Source organism: Erithacus rubecula (genome assembly GCF_903797595.1).
Source record: "Erithacus rubecula genome assembly, chromosome: 5".
In the NCBI taxonomy this organism is placed as follows: domain Eukaryota; kingdom Metazoa; phylum Chordata; class Aves; order Passeriformes; family Muscicapidae; genus Erithacus; species Erithacus rubecula.
In genome coordinates, this window is record NC_136687.1 from 23,185,350 (window position 1) to 23,198,648 (window position 13,299).

Consider the following 13,299-nt stretch of genomic DNA (forward strand, 5'->3'; position numbering starts at 1 on the left):
CAATAGAGACCATTCTTGGGAAGCTTGTAAGGTGTTGTAAGCTAACTTAATAATAAAGTATATAATGTTACCATATTTAAATACTGTTTCAAGAAAGGATTTCTTAAAATCCATGTTATCTTTCCAGATGCTCTATGCACTCCTTGTCAGTGTCAGAAAACCTCATTCCTGAGAGGTGGTAACTTTATACCTGAACAGACTAGCATGTACACTGGAGGCCTTAAACAACAAGCCCCAGAATAATATCTGTGCCTTCTCTGTCTTCCACCTCCTGCAGAATGGGATCAAATTGGCAAAATTATTGCCACTGCTATTCCTCATCAAGATGCTTTTGGCTCTTCAGTTATCTTTTTCTCTGCAGGTATAGTTAACTCAGCAATTGCCTATATGTAAAGTTTTAACAGAAATGTTCTCATTATGTACCACAAATCTTTAGGTACTTGATAAGGAATGAGTGGGAAACAAGCAAGCAGAGAGTTTTCCTTGAGTATGTTTTCCTGAGGTATGTTCTCTCTCTTTTTTTTGACATGAGCTAGAGGCTTTATTCAAAGCATCATATTTCATAGCTGTTTAATGCCTGATGGATCCTGCCTATGGGTTTGTTTAATCCCTTTTTGAATTCATATTTTTGAGCTTCAAAACATTCTCTGGCAAAAAATGTAAATGACACATCAGGTGAAAACTGCTTCATCTTATTACTGGTTTAAGCTTGATACATAATAATTTGATTTTGAACTCACTGGTTCTCAAGCTATCAGAGTTATTAATCATCCTACCTTCCTCTTGCCATTTGTGATTCACATATTCTCTATACACTCACTTGCTTTTTTAATTTTTTTTCATTAGCACAGTAATGAAAAAAGTATCTAAGTATCAAAAGTATTCAAGTATCTAAGTCTATCTAGTCTTTCTAACCTATGTGTATAAAACATTTAGTGCCTCCAAACAATTTTTCTGATACTTTCAATCTTTCAATTACTTTAGATTACTCAGAGTAATCTTGAATTAACATTTAAAAAGCTACACAGGGTGATCTTTGTATCTTTTTCTTACACATGATGGCTGATGTAGAGCTCATCATCACTCATGTATAGTTTCAGTTGATTTTCATCCATAGTTTGGGTGCTTTCAGATCAAAATTTTACCATTCAAGAATCTATGCATTCTGCATTCCAGAAGGCAAGGTGATGCCATAAAAAGGGACAAACTATGGCATTTATCTGTTTTAAAGGAAAGGTGACTTTCAAGAGAATCCATTCAAAAAGGGATCCATAGTCAACACTTTACAGCATGAGGACATCTTTCTAATATTGTTCAGTAGACACCTCTTAATTCAGCAGATAAGTTGCCAGCTTTTTCTATAATTGTATGAAAATGCAGAACTGTTGTTGCAGAGCAGAAAACAAAAACAAGTGGTGTTTAACCAAAAAACAAGCTTCACTCATTAGTTGTACAGGGCCTTAACCTAACTGCAAAACACAGAGCAGAATTTATAGAATTGTTTACCTAACTTAGAACTCTAAATTTATATTATTTGAAAATAATGTGAAATTGCCAATTTGAACATAGTCACTATGTTCAAATAACAGAAAAAATTAGACAATGGAAGAAATTTGCAGGAGGCTCTCCTTTTATAGCATTTCCATGTCTGATTTAGGAAAATGAGCTCTGCGTCACAAAGTAATGTCAAAAGGCTTCAACTTTCAAAAGAAATAAACACTGAAGACACTATGATATAACTGAAACATATATTTTAGTCTGCTAGGCAAAACAGAGCTCCCCTGCACACAAAAAGAGAGGATAACTACTTCAAATTTGTTCTTCCCTTCTTTTCTCTCCATAGTGTTGAACAGAGAAGTTCAATCCCTGAAAACAAAGTGATGCTATATCTCAGTCATTCCCAGAAAAGTTGTGTTATAATCAGGTTAAGCCTTCTGGTGACTATAACCCACACAGCTTCACTTCCAAAGCACAGAATAGAGAAGAATTATTCATTTAAATGATGCCTCACGTTTTTTGCCATCTATTTATGTTTATAAATATTACTGAAGCTTGCACTGCTGCCTCTAGACATGAAAACTATGACACCAAAGTCAACATCTTCATTTCAGTAACAATACTCTTCACAGTCATTGCAACAGGGTTAATAATACATGATTCTGAACTATAAAAATCTAACAGCATAGAATCAACACTGATAATATAAACCAAATACAATTCAAACACAATTAATAAAGCTATCTTCTTTTTTTTTTTTTTCTTACAGTAGAACACAGTTTAATTTACTTAATTTAGTCACACAAAAGCTCAGATCATAATTAAATTTAGTTCTTTTCAAAATTAACTTATGACTGAATATGTGGAGTGGAGTAAACAAGAAAGAAAGCTCTTACTGAATCCCAAAAAAACAATGCAGGATCTGGATTTATTCAATTATTTTCTTCTTTTTAGAATAGCATGATCAAAGTAGAACTCTACAAAGTTGACTCTTTAGAAACAATATTCTGAATTTTGACTTTTACAGTGACTAAGTGACTAAAATACCAAATTCATAACATTATTTGTTAAATAATCCCCTCTTACACCATCCCTTCCATTCAGAAATTCAGTCAGGAATTCATTCACACCAATCCAAGTGAATACTTAGCACACTCTTTGTTTTAAGCTTTTAAAAGCCAGTCTCCTTCAGCATTTCCTTCTTACATGTTTTCATAAGTGGTAGAAAGTGGCAGAGCCAAGTCTGCTTTCCCTCTGCACTCCACTGTCTCTTGTACCAGCACAGCCTCAAAAGAGAAGGTGATCTGTTTCTGAATTTGAATATTTAGGATGGATCAGAAACTAAAATTAATAATGTGGGTTCAATAAAAAATATTCTTTTTAAATATAGATATTTAACTGAAAATGTGTTCAATAAACAATTTAGGAGGTTTTTGTGTCTATACTATCACACAGTACATTACAAATACACTTTTTCACAAAGAGCTGCAACTCAAAAACAATTATCTGCATTCTGTATGTACTGCAATAAGCTGCAGAAATGTATTTTTGTTCAGAGCTCCCATAGAGGCCTGGAGTTTGGTTCTCCCCAGCCTGTTCCCTCTGCTTTGCCTTTTTATATTTTCCCTGCAATGTGCAGAAACAAAATCAAGAAAGGTTAATTCCTACAAAAAAGTTAAGTGCTACCAATCTACTCTTGGCTGGAAAACCACTATAAAAGTTCATACACTGCTTCAGCTTACTTGGCAGCAATAATGAGAATATCTGGCACTTACTAAATGTTAAGAATAGGTCAACCTCCTTCTTACAACAAAAAGCATTGACCCTAAAAACACTGCAAGAACCACGGAGCTGATGGACAGCCTGCAAAGCTTTACAATCTTTTTATTTCATCTCTCTCTCTTAAGAACCAGCAGATATAACATATTAAATTCATACTGCTAAATTGTTACATTTTGTAGAGGATTTAGACCACCACACTTGCTGTTTGGAGTCAGAAACTGCCTCTAGGGAGTTTGATAGATCTCTTGACTACTCACAATGTCTGACTCCTGCTCACTTATTAAGCCCTACAAATGCTTACCTTGTAAGAATGATAGCTAAGATCTTTAGAGGTAGCAGTTTAAAAAGTACCTTTAAAGATACTTATACCAGGTACACACACCAATTTCCCAAGTTTTCAATAGCAGCTCATTTTAGTAACACAAAAGTGTATATAAAAGGGGAATAAAAAGATTGTTGTTTGAAATGAAAATGTGTTTTAATTTTTTTTTTCCCAAGCCCATTTTCAAAGAATAAAATACAGCTTCAATATTCATGATTACATGTCTGTATCCTTTTTGAAAGGGCAGATTTTTGTTGCACTGAAGTCAGCTGGTATGTTTTGTTAACTTGAATTCCATCAGAATCAGAGCTCCATACCCTGCCTCTCCTTCTCTCCCCCTTTCAGTTCCATTTATTTTGCAAGAACTTTCTGCCTCATACATATTTTGCATGCATGCAAAATTACCTCTTAATTTTTTAATAAAACAAAAAATCTGATTTCTGAGATAAGAACAAGCAACTTCCATTAATGTGCTAACAGGTCAAGTAAGAATCAGCACAAACCAGTAGTGAACACCAAATCTTAGATAATGATTAAACAATTAATTTAAATTAGATACTCTTGAATTGTTTGTGGTGTAAAATGATGCTCTTATGAACATTTTTGAGCCATGTTTTCTTACAGAAATTCTCTCTCAAGTGTCTAACTTGGCCATACCTCAAGAAATGCATGCCTATACTTCTTGATAAGTCTTAAGGCTTCCCTGCCTGGCTGAGAAACTTCTTTCTGTCAATGCTGAAAATACTCAAAACAACCTTTTTCTAACAGTCTTGACTAGAAGAAGATTATGTGATTTTTCTTTACAAAACCCATAATGCTAACTTCGGCAGTATTTACACCTCCATTTTTTAAAGCCTTCCAATGCCTGGCCATTGGTCAACACACAATAATGTTCTTTCAATGTTGCTAGATATTCAGAAGTACAGAAGATTATTCACATTGGTTTAGACCCCATGGTCTTCTACTTTAAGCAGCTGAGAGATCTGCTCACATTGTTTTATGCAGACATCAGTGCAGTGTCTGAGCTGATGTGCACAATGGGTCCAGACCTCACCTCACAGAGCAATACCTCTCTCCCAGAAGAGAGGTACTCTGCTCTACTCTTCCACCCTTTCACTCTCCATCCTCCCCTTCTCCTTGAAACCTTTTAATTTTACTTCCTTTCTATTCAGTGCTATCCCTCTTTGTCTTTTTATCAGGAAGATGTTATGATCTCTAGAGAATTGAGATTTCTGGAGACATTTTTAATTTTACACTACCACAGGAGCAGGATCAATCTTCCAGCAACACAGATCCCACCTATCATTTGCCCTTGTGAGATTCCCCTGAAGTGTTGCATCCAGCCCTGCTCTCCTCAGCACAAGAAAAATGAGGACCTGTTAGAGCAGGTGTAAAGGAACCCATGAAGATAATCAGAGGCCTGTGAAGGCAGGCTCAGAGAGCTGGAGTTGTTCAGCCTGGAGAAGAGAAGGTTTCATTGAGGCCTTCTAATACCTTAAGGAGTTTTATAAAAAGAAGGGAAAGGGACATTTTATATAGGCAGGTAGTGACAGGATAAGGGGAAATGGTTTAAAACTGAAAGAGGACAGGATTAGATTAGATATCAGGAAGAAATTCTTTATTCAGAGGGTGATGAGGCACTGGCACAGGTTGCCCAAAGTTATGGATGCTCAATGCCTAGAAGTGCTCAAGACCAGGCTGGATGGGGCTTTGAGCAACCTGGTCTAGTGGCAAGTGTCCCTGCTTATGGCAGGGAGTTTGGAACTTGATGATCTGTAAGTTTTCTCCCAACCCAAACCATTCTGTGATTCCCAGATTTTAAAACTCCCCACTTAGGTGGTTTGAATCACTCTAGTGACTTCTGGCCTCACTACTTGGGGCTGGAATTTTACTTTCTCTGTTCTTTGGTGGGTTTGTACTGATTTGACTTATTACTTCAAGCATCTTCAAAATATTTTTATAGGCTTTATATTTCATATTGACAGTATTTCATAATTCTGTGACCTGTTTTATAGTCTTGTTCTGAATGCAGCTGTGCATATGTAGGAGACCACAATCAGGAAGAGCCTGGCTGGCAGGTGTGAAGCTCTGCACTGCTGCAGCAGTCCCTTCATTTGGTTGTACATGTAGGAGCAGGATGAGGAGCTCCTCATCACAAACCAGGATTTACTGCTGCTAATTGAGGTGATGTAATGAATATGTCAGCTCATGTGTGCTGACAGCTCCTGGTGATAACCTATCAGCAATGCAAATTCACAAGTGGCTTAATCTTTTCATGAAGAAAGGTATGGTTGTAAATATATGTTTTCAAAGTAAACCAGAAGAGAATTTTTATGTAAAAACATTAATTGATACAACTATGTAAATTTTAAAAATACCCACACTATTAACTGGAATTTATCGTAATAAAATTGTTTTGGCAAAGATCAGAATTTTTATTACAATATATCAGTTTTATGGAGATTTAACTATCTTTTTTATGCTTTGGATGACTATATCTTTTTTTTATTATTATTAGTTAACACAAATATTGAAAATGTTTCTTACTCCTTTGTCTGAGGTTTTATCTTTCCTATTTTTATCTCTTACTGCTGTCTGAAACCAGCAGTCCTATACCTTTTTTATATCATAAATCTTTCAGAGGCCTGTTTTTCAAAATATATGAATCAAAAATAACATGTAGATACATTTTTGTGAAAACATGGCATCCACATATCTTGGAAATATTACATTATCTTCCCCTTTCTTTTGCTCTCCTTTCTTTCTTTGTTTGGCTTTGTTGTATGTATGTGTGCCTGTCTGCACCTTTCTTTTTTGTGGATAGTGAACTCCAGCAGGACCCCTGAAACAAAACTCAGAATTTTGAATAGCACTTTAAGTTAGCTTTTAGTGGAGTTGGTCTTCTTACTGTCCTTGAAACTGACAGCTGAAAATGTATTATGAAACCCCCAATTACCTTTTCCCTTGTCCATTAAAACTACTTGTGGCAGCATAAGGGTTGTGCAAATACACTGAGATACTTGTGAAATCAAAGTCAAAATAAGCAGTTGACTAAGGTTTTGAAAAATTCACCACATAGTGATGACAATAAGCAATAGATTTGTTTAATATATCAATGAAAATACACAGAACATACATGTCAGTAAAATAAACATTCTAAAGTCCAAAAAAACATTTATTGAGAGACTTCAAATTGACTGATATAACTTCAGGTGTAGGTTTGTCAGCACAAGCAGTAATGCTATTTTGTACTTATATTCAGGATGCCCTTAAAATATCCAGTCAGCATCCATGAGAGAGAGACTTACTGTACTCTAAACAATTTACCAGGATTCAGAATATTAGTCTTAGGAAGGAAGGCTAAAATTTCATAAGTAGGACTCACAAACAATAATTGAGAGGCAAATGCAAATATTAATCAAATCTCATATTTTCTCATTTCCCCCACTCAATATTGACTCAATTAATGTCTCAGATATTCTTACTGACAAGAACTCCATTTTACTGACATGCATGTAAATTGCTTGTTGAGTCCTCTCCAGATAATTAGAGACCAAGGAAGAAGATACTCAAAATCAATCCCAGAGATACAAAGTACTCATGAGAGCAAACTGCAAATAACTTAAAGTTCATCGTGTAGCCATGCATTAAGCAAGTGGATTAGACAAGAAGAATACAAGAAGAAATCACATATTATTGCAATATAAATGTAGGTTTCAGATTTCTTCTGCAAGAGAAAAAAAGAGCAGAAGTCGTGCCATCTCAGTCCACAGTTTTTTCTACCAGTATTTAACCAGTTTTACAGAAGTACTTGGCTGAGTCAGTTGGTTCTAGTTTAGCCTGCTATAAAACTCAAAAATGAAAAGCTTCAGTTCCACATACTTTTGAAATTTCTTGTTTGTGGTGCTTTCTTGCTCTACTATTTAACTCAGAGTGACTGATGACATGCCAGCTTGCATTGTCAGTATGTCACTTGTTCATGTTCCTCTAAACTCCTGTACATTTCTAATGTTTTATCAGTTACTGTACTAAGATTCACTAACACCATACAGTAGGTTTTCATGTCAATTAGCAGTAAACTCACACTCATTTCCCTTTATCTACTGCCATTTCAACATAAAGGACAGAATTAGGGAACTAAGTTAGTACAAGTTCTTCAAATGAAATTACTGTTCTACCAACCTCTCATCCCTCACTGAAGTGATCAGCAAGTCTGTGGGCAATCTGCTTTGTATAACCTAGCAGGGGTCTTGAGGAAAACTAATCAACCATGGCATAAAAAATGTCCCAGTATAAATAAAAATATTCTAAGAGAGAAGAAGCAAATAGTTGCAGTGGGTAGAGTACTTCTTTACAAAGGAAGCCAACCCTGGAGATGCAGATGAGCACCTGCTGAGTCCTGTGCTGTTCAAAGCATCCAAAAATGGTCTGGAAAAGTAAGGAGTAGGCCTTAAGTTTCACAAAAAATTTATTATTGTCAAAATATATATGTAGCTATATTAGTGTTATAACAACAACATGAAAGGTGTGGTTGAGGCAAGAACTAACTGCAGAATTGAAGAGGGTTCTCCTGAGACAAACAGTGGGATAAATATAGAATAATTCAGGTTAGAAAAGACCCTTAAGATCATCAATTTCAACCATTAACCTGGCATAACTAAACCCACCACTAAGCCATGTCTCTAAGGGCCACATCTCTACATCTTTTATATATCTCCAGGGGAGGGATCTGCCACTTCCCAGGCCAGCCTGTTCCAATGCCTGACAGCCATTTTGTTGAAGAAATTAAGATGGATGGTGAAATCTGAGACAAGAAAAGTGTTACACATAAGTAAAAATAACTCTAACCTCACACATCATCATGGTTTCTGAAGTCACCCTTTACAAATAATCTTGAAGCTGTGACAGTAGCATGGTCACACAGTAAGTGCTGGGTGGAAGTCACTAAGAAAGCAAAATATTAGGAATTAGAGAAAGAATGAAACATCACTTTGGAAACTGTAACACTGAGACCATCTCTGGGTATTTCTGTGTTCTTATATAAAATGATCTTTTAGTCAATTCACAAATGCCACCTCAAAAAAGTGGCAACTATCCCATGCCATTACCCAAATACACCAAGGTAATCTGTCCTGTCTTCAGTGGATGCCTTTCTTTTCCCCTCTGCCAAGCAATAACTGAATCTCTGTATTTTTGCTGGAAAACTTATTGCAGAGAAAAATCTGTGACAGGAGTTATGCAACAGGAGTTGCATTTATATATTAAGAGAACTTTATTTTCTTCTTTTTTTAAAATGCAGTTTTCTTCAATTTATCCTCTCCAACCAATCCTGAAAACCTGGTCTAATAGCACATCAGAAAAACCATTTCCTTTTTCACTAAGGTCAATAAAATGTTAGCAACTGAGTATTCCCAGCAGACTCTGACACCAAAATTAATTTTAATCTAATGGAGGAGAAGCTTACCTTCTACCTGTATGGTTGGGTCCCTGCAGAGTCCAAAATTAACCGTGACACATATCATCCTAAATTATGAATATATGCTTGCATCATTAGAAAAAGAACCTGAAAGATTATATGTTCTCCTAGTTTCAACATCAGCCATACAAATAATGGTATTGTGAAATTTTTTAGTTCTATTGGTCATGGTACAAAGAAACAGAGAGGGTCAAGAGACTGACACCATTTCTGAGGTATCAGAAACCAAAAGAGTTAAGGCAGGATTGAACTTTCTACTAACTTTTGTGTTCTTCGTTGAGTTATGTTTACCATAATCTTATTGTCCTTTAAAAAATGGATTCCAGGTCAAAAATAAGCCTTAAAAGTACCTTTTAGCATTCCATTTCATTAAACTGCTCAAGGAAAGAAGGAAATGATGAAGTAGGCAAAACACTTGTATCCTAAGCTACATGATAAATACTACTATGAACAAACATACCATTTGTACCGCCTCCTACATTATTTAGCTAGTTTAACAAATGTAAATTAAGTACTTGAAGTCAGCAAAATTAACTGTAATAGATGAGGCTTACAAATGAGTAATTTTGTACAGCTGCCATTTGCTCAATATTATAAAAGCGCTCTTAATTTGATTTAACACATCTGTAAAGTGATTTCATTCTATAGATTTATCATCTGAATTTGCATTTTTTTTCTGCTTACGGGAGGGAAAAGAGAGCCAATTTCACTTCAAAATTCTCATTTATTAGGCTGTTATATAAATGTCTTCTATAGTGCTTTGTGATGCAACTATTAGCAACAGCAGCGAATATGGTCCTGTCGTAATTAGGGATAAATGAATAGATCTGAGTAACAAACCTCTAAGGTTTTGCTTAGTTTTGTCACTCCCTCTCCCACTATATCCCTGCTTACTCTTCTGCTGTTGATTTTGAAAACCTAGAGAGGTACACATGCTTTTATGATTCATTAATCCAGCCAGAAGGAAATGCTATTTTGTTTCACTGATTTAGCACTCTTCTATTAGTTTGGGCATAAACCCTACATCCATTTAAAAATAATGCAATCACCCATATTAATATCTTCTGTTACATTAGTGCTCTTTCTTACCTGGTATATGTAGAAGTAAATTTACTGGCCTCAATGAGGTTAATGCAGAGCATTTTTAGCTCCACCATATTCAATACCATTTTGGCCAGAAAGCGTCTTTCCAATTTTAAAAAATAGCTCATTCTATCTAAAATGGTTATAAAAACAATATATAGAAAAAAGTCACCTTTGTATATCATCTATGAAATGTTGACCTGCTTGCCTTGAAGGACAAAAGGTGTGTAAACACATTATTGAGGCTACTGCCAGACTGTAATGGATCTCAAGGTTTTTCATAAATCTGTACTCTGTACTGCATATCTGAGAAGAGCTTCAAACCATATTCACACACAAATTCCCTAATTCAGCACAGTTATATTTATTTATTTTCAGTTCCTTAAAATTTTTGCTGCTCTTATTAATTATTTTAATATGTAATGACTGAGTTAGAAGAGTATTTCAACTCCTGTGTGTCACCTAACTTTTGTCACTGCAGTGAGGCAGCTGATGCATGACATTGGAGGTGTTTAGAACTCGTGTACATGGACAGCAAATCAATTACCATGTTGAAGAATATTCTGAGTAGATCTCACAATAACCTTGCCAATAAGGTATTCATCATTCCAGGGAATAATTCACGGATCTTATGGCAAGAGACAGAAGGAAGCATGGCAATAAAATTGGTGATTATTTCACTCTTTGTAGTAAAATGTGAATGAAAGATAGATTTGAGTCTTATCTCCAATGTAAATATAAATATTCATATATGTTATAGGATCCAAAATTTATTATTGTTGTTGTTTCTAATATTATTATTATTATTATTATTATTATTATTATTACTCTATAAATTTTTATATTAATAATTTTTAGAATGTCATCTGGTCTTTTCCTGTCCCAGCCTCTATTGGGTTCCCTTAGCTAATGGGCAGAAAATCTTCCCTCTCTCTCATTTACAAATCCCTTCTTGTGAAGGCATTTTTTTTCTATTTTCCTAGCTCTTTCATATGAATCCGAGCAAAATTATCTTTAAATCTATGAGAAACTTAAGACACTTAGCATCATGTAGTAAAGTTCTTCCTGTTCCTGCCACTTTTGCTGCAGCAAGGAAGTTGGAAGTTAATCTGAGTAAACTTCTCTGGGTGCTAACAACACAGTCACACAATCTGGCTTTATACATTGGTCACACAGCTTTTGATTTCAGAGATTAGCTCTAAAATATTAAGAGAATATCTGTTAAAGACCAAATTTAACCTAAGTGAAAAAGGCCACATTAAAGCTGAACTATGAAAACCAGCTAAACATTTTAAGTTCTTTTTGTTCTAATGTTTCTGAAAATCTGCTGCCCATGATTGAATACATGGACATTTGTGTTATATTGAATCCAAGATTGGCATGTTATTAAAACAAAAACATATTTAACAAAATACTCTTGTAACATCTATGAATTTTCTTCAGTTTTTTGCTTGCAACATTTCACCATGAAAATATATAAAAATACCTAAGTCCTTTGGATTTTTCCTATAAATCTATGATAGGGTCATAATGCTAACTATAACTCTAGCAAAAGGTCAGTATTTGTTACTTATTCTCATCTGAGGAGTGGTCATGTTGTAAGGCACACACATAAATATACACAGTCAAATTTCTGAATGAATGACTTTTTATGGAGGAAAAGCCAGGTTCAAACACCAACCACACCACTTAAACAGTAGACAAAATATTATACAATTTTCCCTACTCTTCTGCAGTCTCTATACATTTAGAAGATATCTAGATTCTTATCTACAGTCTTCATTTACCACATTACTGCAAAAGAGAAGACAAAGTTGTTTGTTATCACCCATTCTACATGGCTATAGACAGAAAGAGAAGGAGGAATATAGACAATAGTTGTGTATAGATGCAAGTTTCTGTCACACAGAGCTTTGTGTTCAGTCACTGTCAAACAAATGGTTCAAAAAAAGACCTATAGAAATGAGAAGATTTACATTTCTTTCATTAATTACTCATTTTTCTATGCAGTCAGTGTAATAAGTAGGAACAAGATTTCTTAATATTCCTTGAATATTTTTGCACATGATGAATAAGACCCTTTTAAGTCTGGAAACAGTGATAAGTATATTTTGTACACTCTGCACTGAATCTATAATTCTCATTAGACATACAAGCTCTTCCACAGTATTTCAGGTAATGAAGAATAACCACAGCCATGCTGCATTAAGAGGCTCATTTTTCCATGAAGCAATAAACCATACAACATTTATATTAGTGGCTCTCTGAAACTGCACACAGTAGACATAACAGCAGTTACAACCATCCATCTTATCAACAACAGTGACGGGTGCTGCCCAGAGCTCTAAGTAACACAAACATCAAAAAGCAATCAGTCTCTTAAAAACTGGTTAGAAATCATACAATGGGACACATATTTGATCCACAAATAATCAATCATCCACATGTATTTCTTCTACATGCTGAAGAAAGTTATGGAGAGATCATAAAGTACATTTGCTTTGAAGCAGAGATTTGATATGGCTGAACAGATAGAAAAAGCAGATGAAGAAGTCTAGCAATACCAGAATGTTTGCACAAGCTAAAATCTCATTAGGAATAGGAATATAGATACCTATAACAGTGAAACGAATAGATCTGGGAAGATGTAAGACAAAATCATATGGTTGTTTTGGTTTGGTCTTTTCCTTTTCAGAATATTTTCATTTTGTTACTGAGACAAACATCCAAGTTTGCTTAAATACTCATTGAATGATATAACATTCTTCTTTTTTTATCTCCTACCCCTCATGTTTTAATGAATTAAATTATTATGTAAATTAGATTCCTTACATCCAAATTTGTTTACTAATGTGCAACTTTTAATGACTGTAAAAGTTCATAGTGCTACAATATATTCTGACCAAGCCTTCTTTTCATTATTTGAAACATGGACCCTGTTCCAACCTGACGAATATAAAATATGTTTTACATAATACCTAATTGTCCTCAAGAATTCAGGCTTTCTTCCCTGTTTATGCCACTAGAGCTATATATGTTTATATGGTTTATTCACAAGCCTGAGCCCTACTTTCTGTGCAATATATTGAAACTAACTTTTTTAAGAAGATAATATCTCCAGGATAATTTTCTTCTAATA